Genomic DNA, 14,114 nt, shown 5'->3' with positions numbered 1-14,114 from the left:
CGACAGCTCTTTTTATAAAGATGCTGCATCTCCCAACTAATAGGTAGGATAGCAAGCCAATAACAGTGCCAATATTGACAGTGCTAGACAAACTCTTGCTGTAATTCGCAGAGTAGCTATCCCTTCTAAGTGATTTTCAGGATAAGCTCGCTCTCTCTCTCTCTCTCTCTCTCTCTGTCTCTCTCACACACACACACACACACACACACACACAAATACCTTATTGGTAAATTCCCTTATAACTTCATGGATCTTACACTAAAATTTGTGGCTGTTTCTATGTAGTGTGAAAATTCCCTTCAAGAAAGAGAATGGGTAATTTAGCATTACAAAGACCATGATTGTAAGAAACATGCAGAACTCTTACCAATGGAAATTGTCCAACACTTGGTCACCAATACATTTAATTATTACAGAAATATTAACTATTATTATGTCTTAGGTGCACATCATTTAAAACATCTGGACAAGATGACCCTCATACATGAATGTTTTCATTTAATGCATTTGTAATTTGGCTGAAAATGTGGGTGAGAATTTAGAACCATATGTCTTATAAGTGTCACATCTAAAAGTATTATTTTCTTTGTGAGCATCTTTGGTTAGGGGTTGGTGAGGCCTTTTTCGTAGAACTACATGAAACAGTAGGAAGGGAAAATATGTTTAAAGCTTATGTATGGATAAGGCACCAAAAACCTTTGCTGCATCATGTAATTTTTATGAAGCCAAGGTATTATTTCAGAATTATGAGATTATTCCATTAATCTTAGATGGTTCTGAAATGAAAGTCTTTGGGTTATTCTTTCTCTTTCTTGACCATCTTCATTTTAAATTAGATTGTGAATTAAGGCACATTTATGCTTACCTGATCTGATTAATTCTGAACAGTCCTACTTGCCTGTGAGCACTATAGAAGTGACATGGGCGTTATATTTAGTAGTGTAGGAGGCAGTCACTAACTGTTAAATGTGGTTTTAGGTCTACTGCCTTACTTTCTCTCTACTTGTGTCACAATATTTATTCTTTTCTTGATAGATCAAGTGTCCACAAGCTTTTCCTTGGTTGATCAAATTCTTGCTTTTATGTTCCATCCATGATTTGAAACCTCCCACTCTCTTAAAAACAAAACAAAACCTCAAAGGAATTTTTCTTTCCCAAACCATTGAAAACAGAGTCTTTCTGGAGATATCATTTGAAAAGAGTTCATTAACACAAATAAATCTCTAATGTGTCGACCATATAAATCCAGACTATATATATATATATATATATATATATATATATATATATATGTGTGTGTGTGTGTGTGTGTTGTGTGTGTGTATGTATACTTGGACAAATATATATATATGTGTGTGTGTGTGTGTGGGTGTGTGTATACATATATATATGGAAAAATTATATATATATATATATATATATATATATATATATATATATATATCTGGACAGAGAGAGCGAGCATTCAGGAGCTGGGGAGTGGGATAGAAAGAGAGAGCAAGAGGAGAATCTTAATCTTAAGCAGGCTCCTTACTCAGTGTGGAGCCCGACTTGGGGCTCTATTCCACGCCCCTGGGATCATGACATGAGTGAAAATCAAGAGTTAGACTCTCAATCAACTGAGGTCCCCAGGCACCCCAATGCAGACCATATGTTTAAAGAGAGGATTTTCCTGTAGTTCTCTTCCACCTTGTAATGAAACTGCCAAACATTATGTCAGAAGAGGAATGTCTAGACTATCTGCTTCTGAAGTGTGCTTACCAATGTCCTGGCATAGAGTCAAGGAACAAGTTTTGAAAGAATGGGTTTTTAGGGTTTTCTGTCTGACTTCAGATTCCTTCTCTTAAATATCAGATATTACTATAAAAAAATCATCACTTTTGATAGCTGTTAGTGGCATATATGCAGTGGAAATAAACTGAGCATGACCAGTAAAGAACTGTGGATATATGTGATATTTTATAATAATTAAGAGTGCAATTTTATCAAATTACAGGGAGTAGAATACCAGTGTAGTAGGTTAAGAAGGGCAGACCATTAGTATGAGAAGGACAAAGATGTTTTCAAGGACGTGCACTTAAAGAATTGTAAAAAATAATTGAGTTATAAACTTAGTGATACAACTAACATTAGAGGAAAGTTTGGTTTGATTTCTTCTTTGCTCTGATATTTCTATTTTTTGTCGTTCTAAATTGAAGGTTGAAAAGTGGCTCCACATAAAACATAATACAAACTTATCAAAGGCAAATACTCTGCAAAATTGTTGTTTAAAATAAGGAAACAAGGACCGCAAAACACTTAAAGCAGGGTATTCTTTGTAATGTTTTACAAAGAAGATAGTCCAGCATTTTTTAAGAGACAGAACTGGAGTTTCTCTTTATATCCACTTAGGTACATTTCTGAATACTTTTCTCATGCTTTTATCTGACAGTGAGAGCGATTCTGTTTCTGGCCTCCAAGATGTGGTAGGTTAAAAGCAATGTTTTATCTTGAAAAGAAAACAAAATCACAAGTTGGTAATAGGATGAAAACTGGAAGGGGATTTTTGGAATTCTTAATATTACAGGCAATACAGGTTTAAATCATGTATATTTCTTACCAATCTTTGGTTGCTCCTAAATTCAGATACAGCACGATAAAGGCTATATTGTTTTATTTTAATGTTATAATATTTGTTTATATTTCATAATTTTTACTCTTTGGTAATAATATATAATATTGACACGTTAGAAAAATCAAATCAGAGAAATCTGACTGAAAATGACTATTAATGTCTATTAATGGGCACTTAGGGAAGATAGCATTACGATGTGGAATTTATAACCAAACCACTAATTTTTCCACACAATTTAAGGATCCATTTCTCCAGCTTGGCATTATTGACATTTTGGACCAGACCATTCTTTATAATGAGGGCTTGTCCTGTGCGTTGTAGGATATTTAGCAGCATCTTTGGTCTCTATCTCTTAGAAGCCAGTAGCAACCTGTCCCCAAGTCATGACAATAAAAAAATGTCTCCAGACATTGTGAAATGTCTCCTGAGGTGCAGGATCACCCCTGGTTGAGAACCATTGATCAAAGTGAAATCTGCACAATAAATTGGCCCATGAAATGTATTCCTGTTGCCAATGCTGTCTATTTCTGGCTCAGTTTCACAATGCTTATGTGGTGTTTGCATTTTGCTAATGTTTGTCACATCAGTGAGTTTTATTCATTAATCCCTGATAATAAGTATGCTATTAAAAGAGGTAAATTGGCTAGTTCAAAGTATTTTCTGAATTAAGCTGTTAAATTTAGTTTTTGGTGAAGCAGGAAGTGTAATTATTTAACATATAGTCAAATGCACAGGGGTATAATTCCCCTGTTCCTGGAGATCTGTGAATTTCCTGAAGGAAAATGTTCCAATGAAACATGTCTTTACCAGAATCGTGCTGGTGTCTGCTCTTTCCTGCTGGGTTTGGAGCGGAAATGAGACAATCCATCCTGTCCTTGTGCACACTGCATAAAATGCTTTGTAGATACCAGAAATTCTGGACAGTTGCCAGGGTGGCCTGTGGGCAAACTGTAATTAACATGGACACACATACTCTTGTTAGGGGTATTTGTTTCACCTGGGAAAGATGCTTAGAAAACTAATGAAGGTTTTCTTGGCTGAAAGTGCTCCATTTTTTTCAGAGGGGAACAATTAACCGAGACCCAAAAACAATAAGAACACTATTGGGACAAACTCAAAGTACTACTCAACTTCATTGTAGGTGTATCGTATAGTGTTCTCTCTTGTACGTGGCTTTGAAATTGTATAGGGCTGGCCTGATCACATACCAAAAATAACCTGATGAGTATGAAAAGAATACCAGGTGTTTCTGCTCATCTACTTCTGTAAGTGGAGAACAGCTACATGCAGGGTTTTTCTCTTTAAGGCCAGTGCCCTTGCAAGAATGACAACACAAAGTGGTATAGCATCCAAACAGTAATCCCAGTGAGCGCTGTCTACATTGGTGAGGAGGGAACACTATTACATGAGGGAAAATGGAAACCCAGAATGGTCCAAGATAATCTTTTCCCTTGATTTGGTCAAAAAGTAATTTCTTTGCTTCTTTTTCTTCTGACTTCAAAGAAATAATACAGTATTTTACCTCTTTAATGTGATTGGCTTATGTGGGGCTCTTAAAGGACTCCAGATCCATTCTACTGGTTGACTTAGCAGAGGCTAGAAAGACCGATTTTTTGTGATGAATATCTCCTTTTCGTGTTGTCCTAAGATACCTCTCTTGTACATATCATTTTATTAACAAAAATAAAAATATATTGTACTCCCACTATATGGAAAACCTACTACATTTCCACATATTTTTCTCCCTTTTTTGGGAGTACTATTATGCATACATGAGCAAAATAATCACACCTTTCCTTTTCTGTACTGCAGACAAATATGGTGAAACCTGTTTTATGCCTTCCAGCATTTTGCTTCGGCTCAGCTATTCCTTTTGTTTATCCTCGTGTTGGATTTGATTTGGACTGTTTTGGTTTCTGCATATTGTCCAGCCTAATTGTTAATAATGCCCTTTCACTCTCAGAAGTCCAGTTTTAGATAGCAAATTATGTGGATACCCTGTGCTCAGGCTATTTCACCAGTAGGCCTTAGTGTGTGATCCGATTTATGGTGTCATCATTAGGAAATCTAAAATATATATTAATATTGCAAAAATGTGATATATAGCAGAGATATTTGAGTATATATAAACTTCTAAACATATGTCTGGATTGTAGATATGGTCTAAAATACATACTGATCAAGAAGCACTTGGTCTAGCTTCTTCATATCCTAGATGCATTTTTTCCTTTAAAAACATGAAGAAATGAGATATTTACTATTTATTCTTTAGTAGCAGTTTAAAGTTTTTAAACAGCTATGAATTGACAAGCTTTGCAAATCATTAATGTAAGGAATAATCCTAATTTATGCATTACCTGTGAGACTGCTTTTAAATTCCTTCATGGGACGCTATCATTGGTTGACTTATATTTGCCCCAAATTCATGTGTTGAAGTATGACCTCCCATAATCTCAGAATGAGACCTCACTTAGATACAGGATCTTTGCAGATGTCATTAGTTAGGATTATGTCATACTGGGAGGGTGGCCTAATCCAGTATGACAGATATCCTTGTAAAAGGGGAAAATGTACACCCCAGTACACACAGAGGGAGAGAGCCCCTTGAAGATTGACGTGGTGCTACTACAGGCCAAGGAACTACCAGAAGCTAGAAGAGAGGCCTACCACCTTCAAAGAGAATATGGCCCTGCTTACTCCTTGATCTTGTAGATCTAGTCCCCAGACTATGATACAGTATATTTCTGTTGTTCTAGGCCACCCAGTTTGTGACACTTTGTTGTGGTAGCTGCCATATACTCATGCAGACACCATCACACTGAGATGCTCTGTAGGGATGTTCCTGACATTGCATCAATTATTTAAGGCCTGGTGTATACTTGTCATCCTATGCCACAATTGCCACAAGAGTTTCATTTCAAACAGAGCGTGATTCAAAATAATTCCTTTAGAACATATAGTTATAAATGTTTTCTATATTTATGCTTCCAGACAAATGATCTTTTACTGGGTACGTGTGCCCAGACCCTACATATACTCACCCATCCGTTTTGCTTTTCTTCTGGATAGTTTTCCTCTGATAAAAAAATCTAGATTTAGAATCCTGATATTCCCAAAGAGAAGATGCAGTATATTTAAGCTAAAAACAAACAAACAAACCCAACAAAACAAAACATCCCAGTCGTATGAAGCATAGTCCTACAGAATCTATGTGTTGGGGAAGACTCATACATAACCTACCTGACTAGAATGAAGATATGTGCAATGTAGCTTGTGTTTTAGGCCTTAAAGGCAAACATTCCAGGTAATTTCATGCAGCTCCCACACTACATGTCTAGGGAGTTCTTCTAGTACTCTCTTACAAAGAGAGACTTATATCTGATGTTTTTGTCCTGTACTCCTCTCTGGCGTAACACCAATGGATCGGCTCCAGGTTTGGAAAAACGTGTGATGGGTAAATAGGATGATTCTTGCCAGATAGACTTTTCAAGAAATAAAGAAAACCCTTGGGCTTTGAAAGATTTGTTTAATGGAAAAAAAAAAAAAAAAAAAAAAAGGAGGCCAATTTCTAAAGTTTTTTTTCTTCTTCTAAAAGAAGGTAATGTGATAATAGTTCCTTCTACTTGGGGACATTTTAAGTTAGAATAGTATGAATTTGTTAACGTGTACGTTTTCGGAATGCTAATGATGTGATTATAAATACAAATGGGTAGCTCTGACCTGTATATTATGTACAGAGTTTCACAGAGGCATATGCTCCCAGGATGGACAGCCTTAGAGAATCAGAGGTCAGGCTCACTTTGAGGTATTACTGCTGGGACTGTGTTCACCTTCTTGAAGAAAAAAGTTTTTACAGTGAACATTCTGGACACCTACACCTCCCTAGAATGGATAAAAATCACTTGTAGGCTGAATCGATACCGTGCGTATTCTTTCAGGACTTGACAGTGTTTTCGCCCTGGCCTCCCGGGATGAAATGCTTGGTGTGTGTTTAACACTCATGGCTCCTCTTGCCACACATTAATACTCAACATTTCTTCGTCTGGAATTATGGGTAATAGGTCTTCTCACTATTTAATTATTTTTCTTGCTTCGTTTCATGCTTCCTTTCTCCACTGTGTTGGATCTCTTGTCAGTTTGGCTTTTGTGTGAGGCACGGGTCCATGATAACAGTGTGTACTGTCTCATTCTGCGGTAAACATTCAGATGCTGTTAGTGGGTTCACTGTGGTGTTGTGACAGTCAGGTGAGGGAATGTGTATGTGAATACTTTGACAACTGTGGAGCGCAATAGTGACCAGTGATGTTGGGCTGTTCATTTTCCTCACAGAGTGACAATGTTGGATTTGTGCAACTTTACATTCACCACGAAGGTTGGTGCTTGGGCTCTATTTAAGTGTCTAGCTTTTTATGAGCTCATCTTTTTTTTTTAAATTTTTTTTTTTTTTTTTTAACGTTTATTTATTTTTGAGACAGAGAGAGACAGAGCATGAACGGGGGAGGGTCACAGAGAGAGGGAGACACAGAATCGGAAACAGGCTCCAGGCTCTGAGCTGTCAGCACAGAGCCCGACGCGGGGCTCGAACCCACGGACCGTGAGATCATGACCTGAGCCGAAGTCGGACGCTTAACCGACCGAGCCACCCAGGCGCCCCGAGCTCATCTTATGTTTGAAAGGGAATTTAGACGGCAGGGTTTATATGCTATGATGCTGAAACTGTGACTGTGTTACAGTCATATCTTGCTTTATCATTCTAGTATTTTTTAGCGGCTGAAATTCTGGCAGGTGGATTAGGGGAAGGTAAATTTTAATATTCGTGATAATATATACTATTAATAAAATAATTTGATGTGTATTATTCTCTGTGTATCCGTATAATACATATTTATATGCTATGTATATGTAACATATATACTCCTTAGTAAAATTAATGAAGGGGCACCTGGATGGCTCATTTGGTTGAGGGTCCAGCTTCAGGTCCAGTCATGATCTCACGACTCCTGAGTTTGAGCCCCACGTCAGTTTCTGTGCTGACAGCTCACAGCCTGGAGCCTGCTTCAGATTCTGTGTCTCCCTCTCCTTGTGTCTCCCTGCCCCTCCCCGCTAGTGCTCGCTTGCTCTCTCTCTCTCTCTCTTTCTCTCAAAAATAAAAATAAACCTAAAAAAAAAATTTATGAGATAACTTAATAAACATTGTCCCTGAAGAAACAAAGCCAATAGAACAAGATCATACCTTAGATAATCTCTCAGACAGGTTTAACAATATTGAATACGTATTAAGCATTTACATCTATTATCTTAAAGCTTTATTTTTATTAAATTTTTTCCCTAAACTTTTTTAGGTTTCCAAGTGTTCTGATTCCAAAAGTTTTTCCATAAAGTATGCATGATAGAATAGGCTCCATTTCTTTTCCTAAGAAATAATGAGGCGTTAGGGCCAAACCAATGTCAGCCATTGTCCTGGAGCCCCCTAGAAAGATGTTCATCATAAGCATGACACCTGTGTAGCCACGCAGAGATATGAAGACCTCTCAAGAGCCATTTCTCTGCCCAGGCCTGGAAATGCAGACACATCACTTCTCTGACTGAGAAATCAGGGCATGAATAGAAATAAACTTGCTGATGACCCATTTTTCTTAGGGTAAATGTTAGATGTTCCACAGGAAAATTAAGTCAATACAAAGCTCCTTTTGCACAGATAGAAAAGTGGTTTCTCAGTCAAATTATAAAAGATAAAAAGTGATTGACTTAAGAAATGCCCAATTATGAATTGCTCAGAAAAGTTACCCAAGAAACACTAATGTAGTCTTTGGATATCTGTTTAGTTTGTGTAACAGGTACAAATAGATATGTGGACTAATTCAAATAATATCTCGTTAATTTTTAAGATACAATGATTATGGTTAAAATAATTTAGTGAACTAAATACCTCACTTCTAGCAAACTGTTAATATTTAAGTGGTTTATATGCATCTTAGAGCTTTTTCTCTCGTCATTTTGCATCTTTGAAACAACTTGTGAAGTGTTGCAGTTAATTCTGAATTTAAGAGTGTTTTGAAAATCTCAAGAGAGATGTATAATGTTTACTCTAAATAGACCTTTTGAATATCAAGTATTCTTTTACAGAGGCTTCTGCATAATTTTCCACATTTATACCGAGGATTGATGACTTCTGGCCTAAAGAGTAAGGTGAGAAGCAGTTTAGTATATATCTCAAAAATAAAACCAATACTTACCAGGAGACTAACAACTGATTGCTTGCTTCTTTGAGAAGCAAAGCAGAGGAAATGGTTTAAACACTTACCTGCACAGATAGCTTCAAACACAGATACAGACATGTCATTGAACTCCCCAACAGTTTCTGGGGAGACTGATCAAGGGTCCAGAGGCAATGCCTATGAAAGGCGGCCAGTTTTTTGATCAAAGTTTACTTTTTTTTTTAATTAAATTTTATTTTATTTTTTAAATTTACATCCAGATTAGTTAGCTTATAGTGCAACAATGATTTCAGGAGTAGATTCCTTAGTACCCCTTACCCATTTAGCCCACCCCCCCTCCCACACTATCAAAGTTTACTTTTTAAAATTACTTCTCATGTGTTCGGTGAAACTTAGGTGAGTGGTAACTCAATTACGTTGTTTGAGATTTAGGTAAAAAGATCATGATTAACCGTGACCCAGGATTTTTGTGAGATTTTCAAGTATAGATTGTGTGTCTGTGCGTGCGTGTGTGAGAGAGAGAAATGGAGAGAGGTGGAGAGACAGACAGTGGGAGAATATAATAATAGAATATTTTGGCCTGAGGTGAGGAGTTTAACATCCTGAGGTATCCTGAATTCCTTTGAAAGTTTTCACCTTGTCAAGTTTAGACCTCTCTTGTGTATGCCCATTGTGCGAATCATACCAAAATACAAATGTTCCTCCAGTGAAGTTTACTATTCAGAAAAAAAAAAAAAAAATCCCCAGGATAATTTCTACCTGTATTAGCTCCTGTGAACTATATGCCAGAAAAATGGGTAAAGGAAGGTGTCCACATACCTATATGAGGAAAAAAAAATTTTTTTTGAAATTTTGGATTCTTGGATGTAAATGTTATGTGCCTATTTAAGAACATCAATAACATTTTAAATAATATTGCTTCTTGATGTTTTGATTTTCAGCTGCTCAGTGAGAAATAATTTATTAGCACTAACCATAATTGGTAGCATTTATTAAGTGCTAGGTGCCAGGCAATATGCTAATGTTTTACTTATATTACTTTACTTAATTCTGACCTCCACCTTCTAAAGTAGGAATAGACATTATGTTCTTCTATAAGTGAAGAAGAAGAAACTGAGGTCTTGAGCAATTAAATGTCCTCTTCTGGGCTACATAGATAGTAATAGTGGGACAGGGATATGCCTGTGATCTGTCTGATTCTATTCTTGCTCTTAGTGACAACGTTATATTGCCTCCCAGGCAGAACAGCTCAGGCACTAAGCATTTAAAATAGAATTTAAAGTAAGGATGACCTTATTTGGGTCATTAAATATTACTATTTATTAATATCTTAACACACTATATTTTAACAACTATGATACAATTATTAGTTATGTTGATATACAGCTATTATAATATTAATATATATTAATATTAACATATAATTAATATTAATATATAATTAATATATAATATTATTAGGAAGTCTCTAGGTTTTCTTTCTCTAAAGCAGAGATTTTTAAATGGAGGACATTTAAACTGCTGTTTCTCTGGATAAATTAATGACTCTTAACTTGCTTCTTGGATGTGAGTCCCCAAAAGAATACATAAAGTATTAATGGAATAAACATTTTTACAGAATAATACATATGAAAGAAATCTTCAAAGTAAAATAGGCAAATGAATATCAAAGAAGCTTCTTTTAGAATGTAATCCTATGAGAGTGGTCTTGAAAGATTAGAAAAGATTCTCTTCACGATTATGAATTTGAAGCAGCTGGAATGAATTCGGTCATGATCAGCATAACTGGGGATCATTTCTGAAAGTGAGGGATACAGAAAGTTAAAAGACTCATCGCTTGGTACTGAGGTCACCTGCTTCATAACAGACTAAAATAGCAGAGAACAAGTGTTAAGAATTCATTCTGCCTTCCCAATGCTTTTGTAGCTTTATTTTTAGAGCTCTGCTAACGGCAGTCTGGGGCATTGTTTGCCCTGATGTGGCTGTTCTGTCACTGTCGCCCTTTCTCTTGCAGTCTTTGCCTCCCTGGACAGGTGTGAGGGACTTCCTGATTGTCACAAGCCAGTCACCTGGGTCAGCCACCCCTGATGTAGTGTGCTTCATCAGCCCCCTGAGCTCATAAGAGAGGTAATTTTTCTGCTGCTGGTTAACATGTATTATTTCTTAAGGTGAAGGCAATCAGAATGAAAAGGTATTGTGTAGGTGGTGGTGCAGGAGTGATTACAAAATAGTTGAAGAATGGATTAAACTGCTATGATGGATTGATTCATTAGGAGAGGATGAAAAAGAATATTTCGGGTTCTCCCTTATATAACCTAGGCTATCATAAGTGTCCCCTGCCACACAAAACATACCATTCGTGTGAGTGTGTGTGTGTGTGTGGGGGGGGGGGGTGGGTGTGTGTGTGTATACGATAAAAGCAGAGCACATTATTTCTTATTAAAATTGTGTATGGGTGTAATCATAGGAACTCTTATTTAGAGATTTATCCAGAGTATGCTATTGACTCAAGACAAAAGTAAAAGTAACACTTTAAAGGTATTGTTCAGAGCCACAGTTTCAAGTACTTAAAAATTTAAAACCCAGAAAACAATAGTGAGTAGAAGAGATCTTAGACAATAACTTTTTCAGGAATTGTCAGCAGTCCTGTTGTTCATTGGAATTAGGAGAGGTAAGGTGGTTTTATAGCATGGGTACACATGTGAATCACTTGGGAAGTCTTCAGAAATTAGCAGTGGCTAGGTCCTGCCCTAGAGGCTATGATAATTGTCTTGGCATTGATATTAAAAAAAAAAAAAAATCTCCCCAGGGGTTTTATTGTGTAGCCTTGGCTGCAAACGACTGAGTTAGAGAACTTACTGCACTTAGTTCTGCTTTTGCCACTATATACCTTATCTGGGGTTCCACAGTCCACTTCTTCACATGTTATTTTCTTGTATTAAAAGCTGTTAGAAACAATGACATCTTTTAAACACTGGAGAGCTATGTAAGGCACATTCAGAAGTATATGCATCCAATTATATTTGGTTTGCATCACTTGCAGAAAGTAACATTTTAAGGTATACTAGTATTAATTTAAAAAGCCACAAGGCTTTCGTTACCAAATAAGGAACACGTAAGAGTCAATCAAATATTTGTTTAATATCTACCATGTAGGAGACTGATGGAGAGACTAAGGGATTTGCCACTTTATTCCCAAGGAATTTATGTATGGTCAGGAGGAACTAATAGAGTTTAAGAAATAATTAATATTCCAAAGCTGTTTGTGCTTCTCAGCAATATACAGCAGTGCTAGAGCATACACAGAAAGAGTGATGTCCCTGGGCACGTGCGGTGATGGAGACTTTACAGCAGGTGTTTTGCTTGTAAAGTTAACTAGATTGTCGGTTTGAAATCCTCCCCATCACGGCATTTCTCTTGAAATTTCAGTCTCTTTAAAGTTTTGTTGGTAGTTTACAAGTGCTGAGGTTAGATCTCTAACTCTGACTTGTTTAGGTTTTCCCCGTAGATAAATTTTCTTCCTGGAATCACGTTGTCTTGGGACCATCCTTTATTAGCTGATTACTTCTTGTGTACCTGCTTGGTACTTGAATATGATGTGTTTGTCTTAAAACAGGGTAGCTTTTGAGATGGCCTTAACGGAATGAGCAGAATGTAAGTGCAGTTATAGTACTTTGAATTTTCCCACTTGAGGTTAGCAGGAGGAACGTATTAAACAAAGGTAAAGAGTATACCTGATTAAAAAAGGAAGGTTATTGCAGCGTTGATAGAATTCATACAATTCGTCTTCTGTGTGCCCTGTCTGCTGAGTGTATTTTTGCTATTATTTCATGTTTACAGCTGCTGTCAGGTATTACTTTTATTTAGTAAAAAATGAGATCCAAAGTGTTTACAATATTATGCTTTAGCAAGTCATCAAGTCAAAATTCCAACACAGTCCGTAAGCCTTGGGGTATCAAAAACAAGGTTCTCTACACTCTGCTGTGCTGCCTGGTGTAAAGGAATAATGGGAAGAGACAGAAGGGAAGTATATTAAAAAAAGCTGGGTCCAAAGTTTGGATTTCATTCTGATGGAAGTGGGGAGCCATTAAGGATTTTTGAAGGGAGAGTATATTTGAGGTGTTTTGGAACATTAATATGGCAGAGATGTATAGATTATATCAGCTTTGTAAAAATGCTTATTCATTAAAAAACTATTTATTGAAGACACATCGTATTCTACACAGTAGCTAGTCCCTGGGACTAGAGTTGTGTTAATGAGCGCTTGTAATTGGGTGGAAGGGATACCCAGTCATGGCTGGAGCATCAGACTGGCTCTTAGAACAATGGCCAGAGACTGTTTTAAAGGGGCTGAGGCAGGTAATGGGTGATGTTTAAACATGTAGTAGTGGGGAAAAACAGGAAATTGGGTGCGCTGGTACAGTGGACAGAACATGCTTCTTCATACATCGTATGTTTCATTTGAATGTTTAATCTCCACGTCTGGGTGTGATTTTTAGCATAATGAGGGGAAAAGTTGGTGAAAGTTCAGCATTGGACTCGACGTTGGCACAGATTGGTTTGGTCTGGTCCCCGCCAGTCTTTGTAGTAAGTGTCCTACTCCATTCCTGCAAGATATGCTCTTCCAGAGGCATAGAGTTTTAGCTTTTTTTTTTTTTTTTTTTCCTTATGGAGGCAGCCAAAGAGTGCTGGATTTTGCAGTCATTGTTGAGGGGACCCAGGTCCAGTCCCTGCTCTGTCTCAGTTGTGTCCCTAATGGTGTTTTTGCATGCCCAGCTGAGACAATGATGGATTCTAGGGGAAGAAGGCTGCCCAGGGATCACTGAGGTTTTTGCAGTGTCCTTGATGATCTCAACTTAAGGGGATGAAGAAATGGAAGTGGAAGATGGAAAGGAGAAATAATAGGAAGATTGGGCAGAATTTAGTTACATGAAAAATATGAGAAAAGAACAGTCAGAGATAGTTATCAGAAGTGTTGGTCTGAATGACATTTTAAAATTCCCCATCCACTCACATAAAGCTGCCAACATGGAAAAGGAGGGAGCATTTAAAATATTTTTCTGCTGTCTACTTTTTGTCTTTGTTCTTTGAACCTTTATGTTTTACCTCGCATAAACTTTTTAAAAATAGTTCTGTCACGAGTTAGTATGTTGCATGCTGTGACATCCTAGTGTTTCAAATGTTAATTTTTACTTAAAGTGTGGAAATCAGTTCATCTCATTGTACACATCATTCTTTTTATGAAATGTATGATATGTAAGCCTGTGAAAGATACCACTGTT

The 14,114-nt window shown here is 36.9% G+C and overlaps 1 protein-coding gene across 7 annotated transcripts in view; it reads left to right on the top strand.

The window, feature by feature from the left end:
- The window catches only part of CACNA2D1 (calcium voltage-gated channel auxiliary subunit alpha2delta 1), a 498,274-nt gene that overhangs the window by 19,274 nt on the left and 464,886 nt on the right, over window positions 1-14,114 (top strand). The window contains exon 1 of one of the 7 annotated variants that reach the window (XM_053897406.1): window positions 10,797-10,959. The exons of the other annotated variants lie outside the window; for them this stretch is intronic. The gene's annotated coding sequence lies outside the window, so the exon portion shown is untranslated. Of the gene's footprint in view, window positions 1-10,796; window positions 10,960-14,114 lie in introns of those variants that run through there. 7 annotated transcript variants of the gene reach the window in all.

The sequence above is a fragment of the Panthera pardus genome, unplaced genomic scaffold (genome assembly GCF_024362965.1).
Source record: "Panthera pardus isolate Hobbes unplaced genomic scaffold, ASM2436296v1 HiC_scaffold_8, whole genome shotgun sequence".
Classification (NCBI taxonomy): domain Eukaryota; kingdom Metazoa; phylum Chordata; class Mammalia; order Carnivora; family Felidae; genus Panthera; species Panthera pardus.
This window is presented reverse-complemented; position numbering and strand designations above follow the sequence as displayed.